This window comes from Mixophyes fleayi, chromosome 2 (assembly GCF_038048845.1).
Source record: "Mixophyes fleayi isolate aMixFle1 chromosome 2, aMixFle1.hap1, whole genome shotgun sequence".
Classification (NCBI taxonomy): Eukaryota; Metazoa; Chordata; class Amphibia; order Anura; family Limnodynastidae; genus Mixophyes; species Mixophyes fleayi.
In genome coordinates, this window is record NC_134403.1 from 146,588,607 (window position 1) to 146,606,393 (window position 17,787).

Consider the following 17,787-nt stretch of genomic DNA (forward strand, 5'->3'; position numbering starts at 1 on the left):
TTAGCTGGGTCTGCGCCCTTCCCGGTGAGCGCCATAATAGGAGCCACCAAAGAAGAAAAAGAGTGTATAAACCTCCGGTAATAGTTGGCGAAACCAAGGAACCTTTGGATCGCCTTGAGGTTAGTAGGTAGAACCCAGTCTTGGATTGCTTGGACTTTACTGGGGTCCATGGAGAAGCCAGAAGAAGAAATGATGTAGCCTAAGAAGGCAACTCTGGGGACTTCGAACTCGCACTTCTCCAATTTTGCGTAGAGGTGATGTTGACGTAATTTCTCCAGAACTTCCTGAACGTGTTGGCGGTGCTGGGACAAGGACTGAGAATAAATTAAAATATCATCTAAATAAACCAACTCAGTCTTACCCAAGAATTCTCGCAAGATGTCATTGATTAGATCTTGGAAAACTGCCGGGGTGTTACACAATCCAAATGGCATCACCAAATATTCATAATGCCCAGAGGGGGTATTAAAGGCCATCTTCTATTTGTCTCCCTGTCTGATGCGGATGAGATTATAAGCGCCCCGCAGGTCAATCTTAGAGAAGATGGTGGCAGACTTGAGCTGGTCAAACAGAACAGAAATCAAGGGCAGCGGATAAGTATTTTTAATTGTGATCTTATTCAGCCCACGATAATCGATGCAGGGTCTCAGACTGCCGTCTTTTTTGGCCACGAAGAAACATCCAGCACCTACAGGAGATTTGAAGGGGCAGATGAATCCTTTCTTTAGGTTCTCCTGCATGTACTGTTCCATGGCTTGTGTTTCAGGGGCAGACAAAGAATATAGATGCCCTTTGGGCAATTTTGAACCCGGCACAAGCTCGATTGCACAGTCATAGTCCCGATGAGGCGAGAGAGAGTCAGCCTTCTGTTTACAGAATACATCACTGAAATCCTTTTAGGGTGCAGGCAACAATTCCAGACTAGCCTGCAGAGTTCTGAGAGGCAGGATAAAACAAGAAGTAGAGCACTCTGGACTCCAACGGATGATCTCCCCTCTTTTCCAATCAATAAGGGGATTATGGCTACGAAGCCACGGATACCCCAGAATCAACGGAGGGACAGGTAATTAGGTAGAATGAGAGTTTCTCCATATGGAGGGCTCCCACAGACAACCGTACCATAGGAGTCTTCACGAGAATTCTACCCCCCCGGCAAGGGGTTACCATCCAAACCACAGGTGGTAATGCTTGATCCTAACTTGATATTTGGAATGTCAAGCGTCCGAGCCAAGTGAATATCCAGGAAGTTACCTGCTGCACCACTATCAAGGAAAGCTGTAACATCCACGAATTTGTCACGGAAGGCTAGACGTCCAGGAACCAACAAAGAGTTTTCTGAAGAGATAATTTGCAGACCTAAGCGCATCTCTTCGCCAACGCTTAGGCTTTGGCGTTTCCCGACTTGTTGGGACAAGAACGTACGAGGTGGCCTGGTTGGCCACAATACAAACAAAGGCCTAGTGAGCGTCTTCTGGAACGTTCCTCCGGAGGCAGGCGGTAAGCACCCAGCTGCATGGGTTCAGGGGAATCCGGCAACGTAGCTCTAGAACTGGGTGGTGAGCTAACAGGTATAGACGACTCCCGTTCAGCTTTCCTCTCTCTAATTCGACGGTCACTTTTAATGACGAGCTGCATCAAATCTTCCAGACAGACGGATACGGGATACTGAACTAAGGAGTCCCTAATTTGCTCGGTGAGACCCAGGCAGAATTGACTCCGCAGTGCCGGATCATTTCAGGCACTATCGGTGGACCATCGCCGGAATTCCGCACAATATTCCTCAGCGGAACGCCGTCCTTGCCTTAACACCTGGAGATGAGACTCAGCTGAGGCCACCCTGTCTGGATCATCATATAGCAACCCCAGGGCCTGGAAAAAGGCATCCACGGTCTGTAAGGCTGGAATGGTTGGTGGAAGGGAGAAGGCCCAAGACTGAGGGTCACCCTGGAGTAGAGAGATAACAATCCCACTCTTTGCTGTTCGGAACCGGAGGAGCGTGGTCTCAGGCGGAAGTATAACCTGCAACTTTCTTTAAAGTTGCGGAAAGCAGACCTCCTTCCTGAGAACCGGTCAGGCAGGTTCATTTTTGGCTCTGGAATGACGCCAGTGGAGGCTTGCTGAGGCTGCAGGTTTCTGGAAGCCTATTCTAGAGCTGCCAAGCGCTGGGATAGGCCCTGTACTACTTGAGAAATCGCCTGGATCTGGTTAGCCAGGACCTGGGCTGGATAAAGGTTTGAGTCGCTGTTGTCCATGGCAATATAACACCAATCTTCACTGGACGGTTATTATGTTAGGAACCCCTCCAGCCAGTGCGACAAAACCCGGAGTCTGAAAGTCTGGTGTTCACTGGTGCCCCTAGTGCTGGGGACAGACTTGGCCGCAGACAAACAGAGGGTCGTGAGATGTGCACTGAATGGGGAGAACCCAGCGATAGTGAGTAGGAGCAACAGCAGAGTGAATCCAAGCAAGGGTCGAAGGCCGGCAGCGGACTGCGAAATCAGTAAACAAGCCGAGGTCAGAGGTCACAGGCAAAACAGCAGCGTAAGAGTCCAGGCAATAGATCAGGGTCAGAAGCACAGGTTCAGAGTCCAGGAACAGGCAAGGGTCAAACACGGGTAATCAATCAGAGGTAGAGACACCAACACAGGAACAAGGTAGCAGGCAGCAGAACTGGAAACAGGACGCTATAACCGGCAGTGAGGCTCAGTCCTCACTGCCTTAAATAGTCCAAGTAACCAATCAGGGAAGAGCCCTCCAGAATCCCCAAGAGCAGCCTAATTAATACATAGCCCCGCAAACCAATGAGGGGAGAGAGAGTTGCTGCTAATCACAAATGCTGAGCAGCTGAATCTACACAGACCTGCGTGCGTGCGCCCGGCTGTTTGAAAGTTGGCCGGGCGTGGCAGCAGGAGAACTACAGCGTCCCGGTTGTTGCCCAGGCAACCGGGACGAAGACTCCGGAAACGACATCATACACTGCACATTGGTAGAAAAAGTCAGTAGGTATAACTGATAAAACAGAGACATAAATATATCCTAATATGTCCTATTTGGTAAAAAAAGAAAAATGGGTACATGAAATTTAGAAAACTTCAACAATCCCTGGCATTGAATCAATATGTCACCCAGGTTTTATAATTAGGCCCCCCTTCTGCCAACATGCTTTTGCCACACATGTCCCCCTCTGTTCCAGCACCTTTAGTCACACATGTCCCCCTCTGCCCGGCACCTTTAGTGACACATGTCCCCCTCTGTTCCAGCACCTTTAGTCACTCATGTCCCCCTCTGTCCCAGCACCTTTAGTCACACATGTCCCCTCTCTGCCCAGCACCTTGTCACACATGTCCCCCTCTGTCCCAGCACCTTTAGTCACACATGTCCCCTCTCTGCCCAGCACCTTTAGTCACACATGTCCCCCTCTGTCCCATCACCTTTAGTCACACATGTCACTCTCTGCCCAGCACCTTTAGTCACACATGCCCCCTCTGCCCAGCACCTTTAGTCACACATGTCCCCCTCTGTCCCAGCACCTTTAGTCACACATGTCCCCCTCTGTCCCAGCACCTTTAGTCACACATGTCCCCTCTCTGCTCAGCACCTTTAGTCACACCTGTCCCCCTCTGTCCCAGCACCTTTAGTCACACATGTCCCCTCTGCCCAGCACCTTTAGTCACACATGTCCCCCTCTGTCCCAGCACCTTTAGTCACACATGTCCGCTCTCTGCCCAGCACCTTTAGTTACACCTGTCCCTCTCTGCCCAGCACCTTTAGTCACACATGTCACTCTCTGCCCAGCACCTTTAGTCACACATGTCCCCCTCTGTCCCAGCACCTTTAGTCACACATGTATCCCTATACCCTGCAGCTTCAATCGCCCCCCCCCTTACACACACTAACTCCACCCTTCCTCTTACCTTTTTGTACACGAGTGGCTCCAGGGACAGAGAGAACTGCTGCAGCTCCTGCACACTGACCATAGAGTTCCAGCAGCCCCGCCTACACTTCCTACCATGTGACCACTGCGGTCACATGACCCTGTGCCTTAAGCTGCCTGCTACTGAGATGCGATGGAGACAGCCTTTGCGGTCTGTGCAGGGGCTGTCACATCACAGAGTACTCACTGCGGTAGTACAATATTCTGTGAATGAATGATCCGGCTGCAGTGAGTACTCTGCGATGTGACAGCCCCTGCACAGACCGCAAAGGCTGTCTCCATCGCATTACCACTGGACCACCAGGTGGCCCAAAATACTGTTCTTCTGTCCGGCCCAGGTGCCATCTGCCCCTCTGCCCCACGGGCCAGCCCGCCCCTGCAGACCATCGTCCTGAACCTGAGGGAAGTGGATGGAAGAATTCCAGACATGACGAATGAGACATTTGGTAAGAAGATGGTCCTTGATCAAGGCTTCGCCAAGGCTGAGACGCTCAGCATCCAGAACTACATCACCTTTGCCTCCACTGCGATCTGCAAAAGATACTGGGAGGCCGTGATGTCAGCAAGACCGGAGTTTCCTTTCTCTCGCTTTGTGGGGAACTTTTCCATCCAGAGCGAAGAAAGAAGAGTCTCCATGAGGAATCCTCATACACCAGGCAAAGTCATTGCTACCTTCCTGAACCGCTTCTGCTCCGTTATCAATGACCCCTCCAAGATCCTGGATGCCAACGGTTTCTGGACAGGCAAGTGGTCCATCATTGTCTGGCTGAGGAAAAATGACTCTGCAACAGACGGACTCCAGCACCTGCCATCAAGCTTTGCCCTGGGTGGCTCTGCCGGCCTCCTACACTATGCTGATCATCCCAGGAACTGCAGGGAACGTGACCACATGTGGAGAGCCTGCTAAGTTTCAGCCTGCAGGAAATGTAACATGGCGGGGCATGAGACTATGGATTGTCCCTACCACAGCCACGAGTGGGTAAGAAAGCTTCCAAACCTTCTCTCCACTCCTCCCTCCCCTGTTCCCGTTGTGACAACATCTCTCTCCCTTCCTGCTGTCACAACTCCCACACCCTACATAACCCGCTCCCATCCTCTTCCCACCTTCACCCCTCCCCCTGTTGCAACCCTCCCTACTCACTCTCCTGCAGTAGCACTAACCCCCTCCAACGCTAGTGCAGCTCCCTCCCTCTCCCTGGAAGATTTTCTCCCTCTTGTGTCTGCTGCAGGAAAGGGGAGCAAATTGAGGAGGAAGAGGAAAGAGCTTGACAGCCCAGCTGCCGAATCTGAAACTTCCAAGAAGCCAGCGGTCGAGCTCGGAGAGGACCCCCTCCCACAGGAGGAGACCCTGGAAGAGATGGTAGAGGAGCTGCTGGCAGCTCAAGATTCTGAAACAGAGGAGGAGTTGGCTGTGGATGAATTCCTGCAGTTGCCCGACATCTGCCTTTTTGATCAGCTGGAAGAGAGAGGTTTGCTTCCATCTCAACATGGGGACACGGGCAGACCGGACCAAGTTCCACCTGATAAAGGATGGTAACTGATGTATTGTATGTGCTAACTTTCTTTTTTCTCCCAACTAATGGCTATTTTTTCGCTTTTTACCATTAATGTGATGAGTGTGAAATATAGAATTAGACGTCAGTCTGTGTTTACCTTCCTTGACAGTCAGAAATGTGATGTTTACATGTTGCAGGAATGTTCTTTGCCTTTCTTTAGCTCTTATAGACATCTGGGTAGGTAGTTGTCTCATGGACCCTCCTATTGGTCTGGGGGGGTTGACTGTAAGTCTGCTGGAGTCACCATACTTATCAGGGGAAGCCTTTTCACACTGGATTCCGTTCAGGAGTTTGTCTGCGGCAGATTGCTTATCGTAGATGGCTCTTGGGCTAATCTGTGTGTATGCATCACCTGGTAAGAATGAGCGTTTGAAGCTTTTCCAGACCCTGCGGGCCCAGCTCGTGTCCACCAGGATGGCAGTGATGGCCGTGGATTTTAACTGTCCTATAAAGGAAGGAGGACGTAGTACTAACAGCACTGCTAAACTTGATGTTTCTTTTAGGTTGCTGCAGAAGATGGTAGCCGAAGCATCCTTGTGGGATGCAGTGGGATCCATGGAGACTGGCTTTGTAAATTATACTTGGAGCTGCCCTAATGGCTAAGTGCATTCTCGGATTGACTTTGTGTTTACCTCAAGAGCAGTAAGGCAGAACAGGCATGCCATTGTTTCCCTGCTTCTTCTCGGACCACAGGGTCATTCTTTTCAAGGGGGTTCTGGGCCACGGTTTTCATTCTGGCCCAGGCTCCTGGAAATTGAATTGTGCTCTGTTGGAGAGGAAGGATATGTTGGAGGAGCTGAGGGATGCCTACATCATGTGGAAAAACGGTCGGTTATGTACAAGGAGCCCCTCAAAGGTGGGAAAGGGATCCCGGATATCCCCACCATGCTGCGAGCCGTCTTCATTTGTAACTGTATCCGCAGAACTCTTATTGAAAAGAACATTTGCTCTGCTGGGAAGTCCATGTCTCGCTCTTTCCTCTTGCCTCTTTGGAGGACCTTTGTTTCGGACAAGTGGGACAGCTCCTTCCCTTATAACTGGACTACACCTTGGTTTTACCTGGATGTTGGACAATTTGTGAGGGAGTACCATCTGAAGGGACTTAAACCAGACTCGTGAAAGCCAAAAACTGTCCACAAGCTTATCAGAGCGAAAGACATTATGGAGTCTGTACCAGGGCGCTCAGTTGCTACAGCAAAACATGTGTGGGAGAATGTGGCCTTTAAGAGGCTGACTAATAGACATAAAGACAGTGCATGGATGGCTATCGAGGCGGGTCTGCCTCTCAGGACATTCATGCATTCCCAGAACCTGTGCAGATATGTCCACTACCCCTTCTGCATCACCAGAAGGGAAGCAGCACAACATATATTTTGGGACTGCCCCACTGCACAGGCACTGTTGGATGCCTTGGAACATGAAATCAAGGACAGTGTGCCCAGGACTTGCCTTTCATATCATTCGGTATTTTATGGATTATTTCCTGGGACCACACCATTGGGGCAATTCAGGAGGCCTGACGCCTTATGAACTGCATTAAGGACACTATTTGATTTGCCAGGAGTCGCCTCATTTTGAAAAGGGAGAAGATGTCCATCCAGTACTGTCGCAGGCTGATCCACAGCCTGCTAAGAGACTATAACATCATGGACAGTCCTGAGGAAGAGGAAGATGATTAACTTTCTGTCTCCCACTTCTCCTTCTCCCCTCACTTACCCCCCTCCAACCCATTCCCCCATCACTGTTTGATGTTTTGTTGAATGTCTTGCCTTAATTTATGTTCCCTCCCCTATTTTCGTATCTGTCCTCAATAACGTTTCGGGCTTGTGACTTCTCCACCCCTACCCTTCTCACCTACCTACATGTAATACATATTATGAATAATTTTTTTGATAGTAATTATAGTAAATATTTAAAAGGGGGTGCACTTGTCACGAGCCACGGCGGTACTCACAGCCGCCGCGGCTCGCTTCCTGCTCCTCCCGGCGTCCCGGCCGTCACCATGACGACCGGGACGTTACTTCCGGGATTTGGGCCGACCGTTGCTAGGGCAACGGCCGGATGCCGAGAGTAATCTTATGCGCTCCGGCAGGCTGTGTAGCCGGGCGCATGCTCTGTAGTTCCCCGCAGCCTGTGGGCTGATTAAGCAGGGCATATTATTCATTAACCTACACCTGAGTGTAGGTCCAGGGGCAAGCTCTGATTGGTTTAGCAGCGTGGCAGGCAATTAGCCTGCAAATGTGTACCCAAGCCCTGATTGGTCTGCCTATGTATTTAAGGCAGTGAGGTCTGCAGCCTCACTGCCGGTTATAGCTTCTGTTACCAGTCTGCTGACCTGCTCTGCTCCTTGCTCCTGTCCTTTGGATATTCTGTTGGATTGCCCGTGTATGACCCCTTGCCTGGATTTGGACCCTGCCTGTGTTTCTTGTGACCCCGATCTCTGGCGTGTTTACCGGCTTTCCTGTTTGCTCGTGACCCTTGACCTCGGCTTGCATATTGGATTCGTTGTCTGCTGCCGGCCCTCGACCCTTGCTTGGACTTCGCCTCGCTTTCCTGGGATCTCACCTGTCGGTACGCAATTCACAACCCTCTGTCAGTCTGCGGCCAGTCTGTCCCCACCACTAGGGGCTCCAGTGAACACCTGACTGGCAGAGCAGACTCCGGGTTGTGCTGTACCAGCTAGAGGGGTTTCTAACAGCACTCACACATTATAATTCAAATTATCCAGAAGGAAGAGGAAAGAGAGAAAATGTGTATGACCAAGGCACTCAATGATTGGAATAAAATATAATAAACTTTAATGATATGCATTAAAACTAAATTCTTCAAACTTGATACAAAAAAGTTTCTTTGATGTACAACTCAAACTATTAGCGGAATGTTAAAAACAAATTTATTGTGATTACCTGTAATGATTTATACTGTTTATTGTTAAGATGGCAGTGCAGTATTACAGAGCCACGTCACCGCTTTTAATTTTCTTTTGCTTGTTCTGTACAATAATAAAGTTATATTTGAAACTCCTGTTCTTTTAATGCACTAGCTTTTCCTTTCTATGTCCAACTTCATGAATACAAATAATACTTCCTTTAATTGAGTCTCTATATATCTTTTGATATCTCTGTTGATAAACACAGTGATGCAATTGAGCATCAAGGTGTTGTGGAAAAATAAGACAGAGGGGAGGTGCCTTAATAAGCACTAGACCTGGAGGTACATGTCAATATTCAGTAGACCCTTACCAGCAATGTCTTCAGCTTTAATGCATGCACGGCTGCTAGAGGGCATTAGCTAGGGATTGTGTCACAATAAACACTCTCCCTATTACTGTTCATCCCTAGTCCTAACCACACACATTCAAACTTAACTTCATTCATGCAAAACGCTGAATCATCATTTCTGTATAGAATCTGTATCCCCAAATCATTTGTTTACTAGTTGCACTGTCTTAGGGAAATAACTAGTTTTTTCTATTATGATCTAGGTAGCATGCAGTGAGCATGACATACCCCCGACACACGTTCCGCTAATAGCTTTTAAGAGGCAATGTTGACACATAGCTTCCAGTGGTACAATAGTTTCTGCATTATGCCTATTTCTACACAACTTGTGCTTAACTTGTGCACTTTTCCACTAACTCATGATAATGGAGATCCACAAACCTATAGAGGATTTCTAAAGCAATTGGCAATTCATTTTGAATTGCAACCTGGCATATTCATCTCAGGATGGGCTAAAATAGTTTTCATCAGCTCCTTTTTGTCAGCTTAGGCACTTACCTTGGGTTTCTCCTTTATGGGACAAGAATCATTCCCTTCTTTACAATTGTTTTGGCTTCATTTGTCATTTTACATAGTTTGGAGTATTAGAGTAAATGTATTCTACATCCACATCTTTGACAAGGGATCTCTAATGTGGGTCAGTATGCTGCATCGTTTAGGATTTTAGCCTCAGACTCTGGGAGAATGATAATATGACATCCTGGTATCTCTCAAAAATAATTGATTAATGATTCACCTTATGTAAAAAGGTAGACTTTTGTTTCAGAGAACGTACTTTGGAGAAGGAACAAGTCCAATAATTAATACAAGTTCATATGACCACCACTTTTCAGTTACCTTTGCATCCTCACCCTGAAGCATCTATGGAAGTGGCCTGTTCTCATATTTCCAAGAAGCAAGCTCATAAAAACGCTTAGTATCTATGGTCTTCCAGACTCCCTCTGTCCTGTGGCATCCCTTCACCTGTGACCCTAAGCTCTTTTCCAAATTATACCTTTAATTTCTACATCAGCGGGAGAAGCTGTGTTGAATGAAGAGCTGATCAGAGCAGTGTTTCCACATTCAAATTCCACATTTCCTAGTCTCAGCCAGCTTGTTCCTGTTCAAAATCTTAAATTTCCCTTTCAAAATTGTTTCTAAAATATAGGGTGTCATGTACAAGCTAATTTTTAGACATAAATCTGCAAATATGTGTTTGTGAATTAATTCCTAGAAATAGTGTGACATGTCTCAGAGAAGCTGTTTAGATCAATGGGTTTTGTTTAACTACCCAGAGGGGGCTGGTAGATAAGGGCAGCACCTTGTACCATTTATGGCAGAATGCAAATGTGAAAGCCTTTAAAGATATCTCTTTCAAGACAATGAAATCTAACACATGTTTGGGAGGCCACAGACAGGCCGACTGCAGAGACAGGGTTGTATGTTAATGACAGATTCAAGCTGAATAGGGTCACAGGAAAATATCATATCTTTTTCTCCAATATCATACTTACCAGAGGCATGTGTGGTATGCAGATGCAGGGAAACTTATGACCTGTTGTGTGGAGGTAAAATCATGTTTGTAAGTCATGCTGGTGAAAAGTTAGGACAGCGTGCCAAAAACCTGTCTCTACAGCAGAATCATAAAACCCTAATTTGCATTCTACAGTCCTGTTGATTCTGACCTCAGAGGAAGTGGGGCTGTGGGCCCTGCAGCTTGGTTTTAAAACTGTAGTGAAAATGTAAGTGGATGTTCACTCTTGAGGGAGTCAATTTGATATTGAAGAGGGTCCCATTTTTCCTGCTTCTCCCCAGCACCAGAAACTTGATTATAAGTGAGGTATCAATTCTGTGTTTTATCCTTTTTATTTTATAAGAAACAATTGCTTTATATTTGTATGCCTTTTTATTAACTGTTTTATCTTAAGCATTGTGGATGTATTTTCCATATTAAATTATACTTAATAAGTTCAAGTCTCTGTGTTCTTACGAATTCACGCAACAGTTTGGTCAAGACGCTACATAATTGAAACGGGGAGAACATTGTGGTTTATGTGAACTCTGATTAAAGTAAATTATGTTAGAATAATGCTTGGGAGAACCAAAGGCTTCCTAAATAAGAGTGTCAGCTCTTGTCAGAAAAAACCTTGGTGGAGGCATAGTTAGTACTGCAAAGCTAGTGTGTGGCATAGATAGGAAAGGATTTGATCATTTTAGACAGACCATGTGGTTGTTTTTTGGTTAACCCTGTGTGACACGCATCACGCAGGCTCAGGTGAGTGCTGTTCGTGACATAGGGGTACATACATAAAATGATAAACCTAAACAGGAAAAGTAATAAAGGGGGACCGGGAAAAACAAGATAAACTCTGCAAGTGGAAACACTGTGGAAAACAGGGAATGAAACTGTAAGTGGAAATACGATGAAAGAAGCCTCAGCTCAGTGTACTGCATCATGTGGCCACAGGAAAAATTGGGAGTGCAGATCAGAAGATTACAGATCAGCACCATGTGGTTTTCATCCTTGGGAAAGACCTGAATTCTTACTCACAAGGTAAGGTAAGCAGTAATTGGTTAGTTTGATGCTAATTAATTATTGGAGGAGGGCATGTGAACGGGATTTGTGAATATGTGAGAAGTTTTGGGGTACATGTGGGATCTGAGGGCATTTTGTGCCCCATGTGGGTCTAAAGGCATGTGGAGGCAATTTGTGACTTGTGCGGGTCTGAGTGACATGTGGGGTTCCAGAGGTAATAGAGAGATTTTTTAATTTTAGAAAAATATATTTAGATTTTTGCAGATGGAGAGACATGAAAAGGGAAGCGGAGTGAGAGGCATAAGGTGTATGTGTGTAAAACTGTATGTAACACACATTTTTTTAGGATTGGGACTGGTACATTACGTAGGACAAGAGCAGCAAAACACTCTTGTGTATGCCAGAGATGCATAGAAATTTAGCGCTATATTAAAGATTTCTGGTTTTCATTAAAAATGTATTGCCTCTTTATTAAAGGGGACACGGGAGGCATATGACGTGTGTCCATCCCCCAAAGGCTTTTCCTCTGCAGTTTAGAGCATATTAGAGTGGTGTCTCTTTCATTTAATGTTTCATTTTAATTTAATATTAACAGCAATGTACTATCCTATTGAAGGTTAGCGACCCTTGAAGTGGAACAGGTTGCCCATCACTGGTGTAGCTGGTGCCAGAAGGAAGGTGAGAGTGGCCTTCCCCTTTCAAAGCATAGTGCAGCTGCACAGGATGTTCTATGCTGCAAAACCAGCTTGGGCAGGGAAAGAAAGTTAATAAAACAATTTCAACATATTTATTTTAGAAATAAATTTAAATGTCAATGGCCCTTTAAATAGATAGTGTAAGAAAACAGAATAGGTACACAAAAGATATCTTACACACATGCACATTTACATAGGAAGGTCATTGAATAGATTGTGTTACTTGCTTCCTTTTTTTATTGTGCAAAATCATACATATATTGTATCAATTTCTCACAAAAATAGATGATACTGCAGCATTCACCTGCACATTCTCCATTAAGTTCTCCATTGGAATTTCAATTTGTGATTCGTCCTTGAATGTCAGCCCTTAATACCTTCTGAGTTACAAAATTGAATTTCTGATGCCATTGATATGTATTGTAACTATATAAATGCCCTTTTAGTTGCAGCTTAATAGAACCTGGTCATGTATACCGTATTTGCCGGCGTATAAGACGACCCCCAACATTTCCACTCAAAATATAGAGTTTGATATATACTCGCCGTATAAGACTACCCCCTCTTCCGCACACCATACGGTACAGCTGCGGATGAAAAAAACAAACCTTGGTCAATTGAATACCCCCCATATGTTCTAATAAAATGACAACAAGGGGATGTTGGGCAGGAGCGCGCTTCTCTCATTACAACGTGTAATGACGTCAATCTGTGGTAAGACAGGCTGGTGTGACATGTAACTCTGTGTTATGGAGACTGGAAAGCTGAGCATCTACTATATCAATAGACATGACTATAATATGTTAGGCATCAGCTGTCATATTCACAAATGATTGAAAAGTTTTGTTAAAGCTATTAGTGTGATCACCAGTGTATGTACTAGGACCACCATCATTCAGCCACACAGTGCAGGGTGAGAACTGGTGCAGGCATCTCCATCTGAACCATGCAGCAGAGCGGAGTTGATCTGAGCCCTATTTAAGCTGCTGCTCCAGTCCTGCAGATACTGCTCCCCACCCCTGATCTGTACCTCTGGACAGCAATGGGGTGACATAACACACACAACCCCCCCCCCCCCCCCCTCGCGCCACGCCAGTGATACACGCCGCCCATTGTCTTCAGTCAGCTGTGTAACCCCGCAACTCTTCCCCCGGGTACCTGTCCGTGCAGGAAGATGGTTTTGTCCCGTGCTGACTCTCTCAGGACAGTCTTGAGTCGGAACCCGGAGAGGGGATGTTGTGTCTCCACTGAGCTCTTCGCATCCCCGCTGTCGCCATTCTGTCGTCTTCCCGCTTCCTCTTATCACCGGTAGGAGCCATTGTTATTAGGAGCATGCGCGGTGTGGCCCGAATGCAGCGCCCTCTGCTGCACAGCTTTCTGAATCAAACCACTCCACTGCCTGCACCCGGCGTATAAGACGACCCCCCACTTGGAGGCATGTTTTTCAGTGCAAAAAAGTCGTCTTATACGCCGGCAAATACGGTATATGTGAATTGGCTTATTTATCAATTAAGTATTAGTACAGTTCTAAGAAAGATTATTAGCCAAAAAGCAACATCTAAATATATAAAAGCTAATGCTACTCCTCATCTTTATAAATACACACACAAAACACAAACACATTTTTAAAAATGTTTACAAATGACTTGTGCACTTGACTATTCCTACGGCCTAGATGTTTCTCATGTCTTGGTCTTTTTTTGTTTAGTTTATTTAGTTTTTTATGTGTGGCAGTTACCATTTATAACAACCTTTGTGGGCAACCCGTTGGCTTAGTGGTTGGCACTGCTGCCTCACAGCACTGGGGTCATGAGTTTGATTCCTGACCATGGCCTTATCTGTGTGGAGTTTGTATGTTCTCCCTGTGTTTGTGTGGGTTTCCTCCGGGTGCTCCGGTTTCCGCCCACACCCCAAAAACATACTGGTAGGTTAATTGGCTGCTATTAAATTGCCCTTAGTCTCTCTCAGTCTGTGTGTGTATGTTAGGTGATTTAGATTGTAAGCTCCAATGGTACAGCACTCTGGAATTAGTGGCGCTATATAAATAAATAGATGATGATGAACCTGTGCTATTCCAAATTGACTCGATTTTCTATCCATTTGTTTTATTTGCACTTAGTGTTAAATTAATAGGAACATAGTAATTAATTTAATCAACAAAGTGTAACTGCGATGCCACCTAAAAGGTAAATGTCTGCTGTGGGAGTAACTGCACAGCAAGAAGCAGCAAGAAGACAAAGGGCAGAGTGGGGTAAAGCCTGATGACAAACTATGATGGGTGACCAAAGAGAGCACCAACATGATCGTCTTCGCCATGGAAATATGACTCCTCAGCAAATTGCCCGTCACAGAGAAAAGAATCGAAATGCAAGCAGGACAGAGGTAATATCGGGTCAAAATCTACAAAGTCAGCAACAGATGCCACGGCATTCTTCATGTCTGTAATTTTGATAAAACAAAAATTAATGCACATAACTGTGGTCCTATGAACAGTATTTGTGCATTTTGCGGCTGAGCAGCCATCTGACAAACCAAGTCAAATTGGGTGCAATAAGGTCTGTTCCTGTTATTGAGCATTTAATGAAAGGACAGCACGAACATTCAAAAAATGTCTTTGACAACATAAGATCGATTAATAGTGCTTAACATTTGTGTCTATGGGTAATGATATTGCCCTGCCACCTGGCAACGGTCCCTATTGTTTCCGAATGAACAAATTCACCATCAAGCAGGAAACTTTGCATCTAGCAAAGGAGGATCAACAAAAGCTTGTGGAAACTCAGCCGCTACCAAAAAAATGTCCAACAAGACAGGCTTTTAATTTGTTTTTAACATGCATTATTAAAGGATTTATAATTTTCACAGAAAAATAAAATCCTAGAGAAATGAAGCTATTGTATTACAGAACTCACATTATTTATACTAAACACTAAGGTCTATATTTCTTTTACCACTGCTCCCTCTGGTGGAATATCAGAAAGATATGCAATAATGTTCAGCAGCACATAACAGTAACTAGTGCAAGCAGACACTGACTTCGCCTACTTTCCAGTAAGCTGATCAAAGCAATGGTTTGTGGTTGTTAGAAATGACGGCACTGTGCAAGATTGCACATTAGTAAATCACTTTTATTGTACATATTCAATAGTGATGGCAATTGTGGATCCAAGACTCATGTTTTTTATTTTAAAATTACAGCATGTCTACGTTATATATGTGCTCCATCCAGGTGCGGATCTAGAATTTTATTTTTTACGGGGGGTGATGACTTATGCCCCGCCCCCTTTTAGACAGCTAAGGCTGCACACTACGTGCAGGTCCGTTCAGCAGAGACAGGCAGGGAGAGTGTACTGCCCGGCTGCTCTGATTGTTTTTAAAACACAAGCCCCTCATGGATTCTGGTCCCCACTAACATTGCGTGTTATCCTGATGGAAGTAGCCATTACAATGGCTAGACTGCGGCTATAAAGAGTCGCACATGGTCAGCAACAATACACAAGTAGGCCATGGCATTTAATACGGGTGCCAAAATGTGTGCCAAGAAACCATTTCTTACACCATTACACCCCCATAAGCCTGCACTTGTACTCTGACCTCTCTCATTAACAAGGTGTTTTTGCCCACAAAACTGCCTCTCATTGAATGTTTTTTGCTTTGCGTACAGCTGAAGTTCACAGAATGGGACAGAGTGCTAAAGTGCATAAAAATAATCTGTCCTCGGTTACAACACTTGATACAAACATCGTCATCATCATCAGTTATTTATATAGCGCCACTAATTACACAGCGCTGTACAGAGAACTCATTCACATCAGTCCCTGCCCCATTGGGGCTCACAGTCTAAATTCCCTAACACACACACACAGACTAGGGTCAATTTTGATAGCAGCCAATTAACCTACTAGTATGTTTTTGGAGTGTGGGGGGAAACCGGAGCACCCGGAGGAAACCCACACAAACATGGGGAGAACTTACAAACTCCACACAGATAAGGCCATGGTCAGGAATCAAACTCATGAACCCAGTGCTGTGAGGCAGAAGTGCTAACCACTGGGCCACTGTGCTGCCCAACAGCCTGTGGAAGCAACGTCAACGCAAGAACTGTTCGTTGGGAGCTTCATGGACTGGATTCCATGGCCAAGCAGCCGCACACAAGCCTCAGATCACCCAGATCACCATGCCAAAATGTCAACTGGAGTGCTGTAAAGCACACTGCAATTGGACTCTGGAGTAGTGGAAATGCTTTCTCTGGAGTGACGAATCACACTTCACCAACTAGCAGTCTGACGGACGAATCTGGGTTTGGTAGATGCCAGGAGAATACTTCTTACCGGAATGTGTGCTGGCATCTAGTGGAGAAGGAATAAAGGTCTTGGCCTGTTTTTCATGGTTTAGCCTGGGCCCCTTGTTCCACTGCAAGGATATAAAAAGACATTTCAGCAGCAGTGATGCAGTTACTGATGAATAATACAAATACTAGCCCCCAGCAGATCAGTTAAGAAAGAGTCTGTGATCAAGACTTAGTATTAGGATAGAAACAATATTTATCCACGTCATTCCAACGTGTCTTACTGAAAGAACATAGACATAAACAGCCTCTGGTAACAGAGCTGTTAACTAATCTCTTTAATTACCGACACATATAAACTATACTTGTTATATGGCCGTTTGGTCTGAGGTGTCTATCTTATTTGTTTTAAATAAGCCACAGAACCTGAATACTTAATGTATTAGTAATGAAAAGGCATGAGTCAGTTACCTTGCCTAGGAGGAGGTAACTGGCCACAAAAACTATTTACACCTTTTTGACTAGATGCAGGAACATTCCAGCCACAGTACATGTTTAAGTTGTAAGTCTGCAATACAAGTAAATATTTGGCAAAAATCCTATAACTTGAGATCAACATAAATTAAGAATGGCACTAAATTAGATTTACTATGACCATAAATTACTTATGAACTAATACAACATGAAGCACTAAAATAAAGATCATATAAATATAGAACAATGAAGTCCAAAATATTATAAAAGTTCTTTACCATACAAATACCATATGGAGGCTGACAAAGAAAAATCCACATATTTATTAATCCAGACACCTCCTTCCTCAAGTATACTTACTGGATGATGGTAATAGAAATTTCTAAAGATTATTGGGGAACATTATTTAGTCTTTTAGAGGAATTACAAAAAAAATAAAAATCAAGAAAGACATACAATATGCAGAACAAAACCCCAAAATAATATGTACTTTGCACTCATGAATCAGGTCATATAGTTCACGGGCACCTAAATAGTTCATCCACCAAATTTCTCGCCTCAGAAAGGTTTTTTGTTTTTTTTTTATAATCTGTTCTATGTGAACTAAATATTTTGAATTCATGTTTTTAGAATAACTGTGCTGGTTTTTAACACTATTCTGCCTAATCCATGAATACAAAGTTACATTTCTGGACCTCCCTTTTGCAAAACTAGACCGCTTTAAAAAATAAAAAAATAAATAAAAGAACAGCTTTCTGAGGGGTTTGGCTATGAAACGTCGGCAGACATAATGGCTACATGTTCAGAATGTCGACAATTAAAAGTAGACCCAAAATTTTGGGGAAAAAGGTGCTTCTTATACATGGGGAAATATGGTGTGTGTGTGATATATATATATATATATATATATATATATATATATATATATAGCTCACTGCTGCTCATTTGCACCGGGAGCTCTTAGGAGCTGGTATTGCATCATGTATTTGGATTTTTATTTTGCCATGGCAAGTATCCCTGATTTATTACAGATGAAAAGTATCC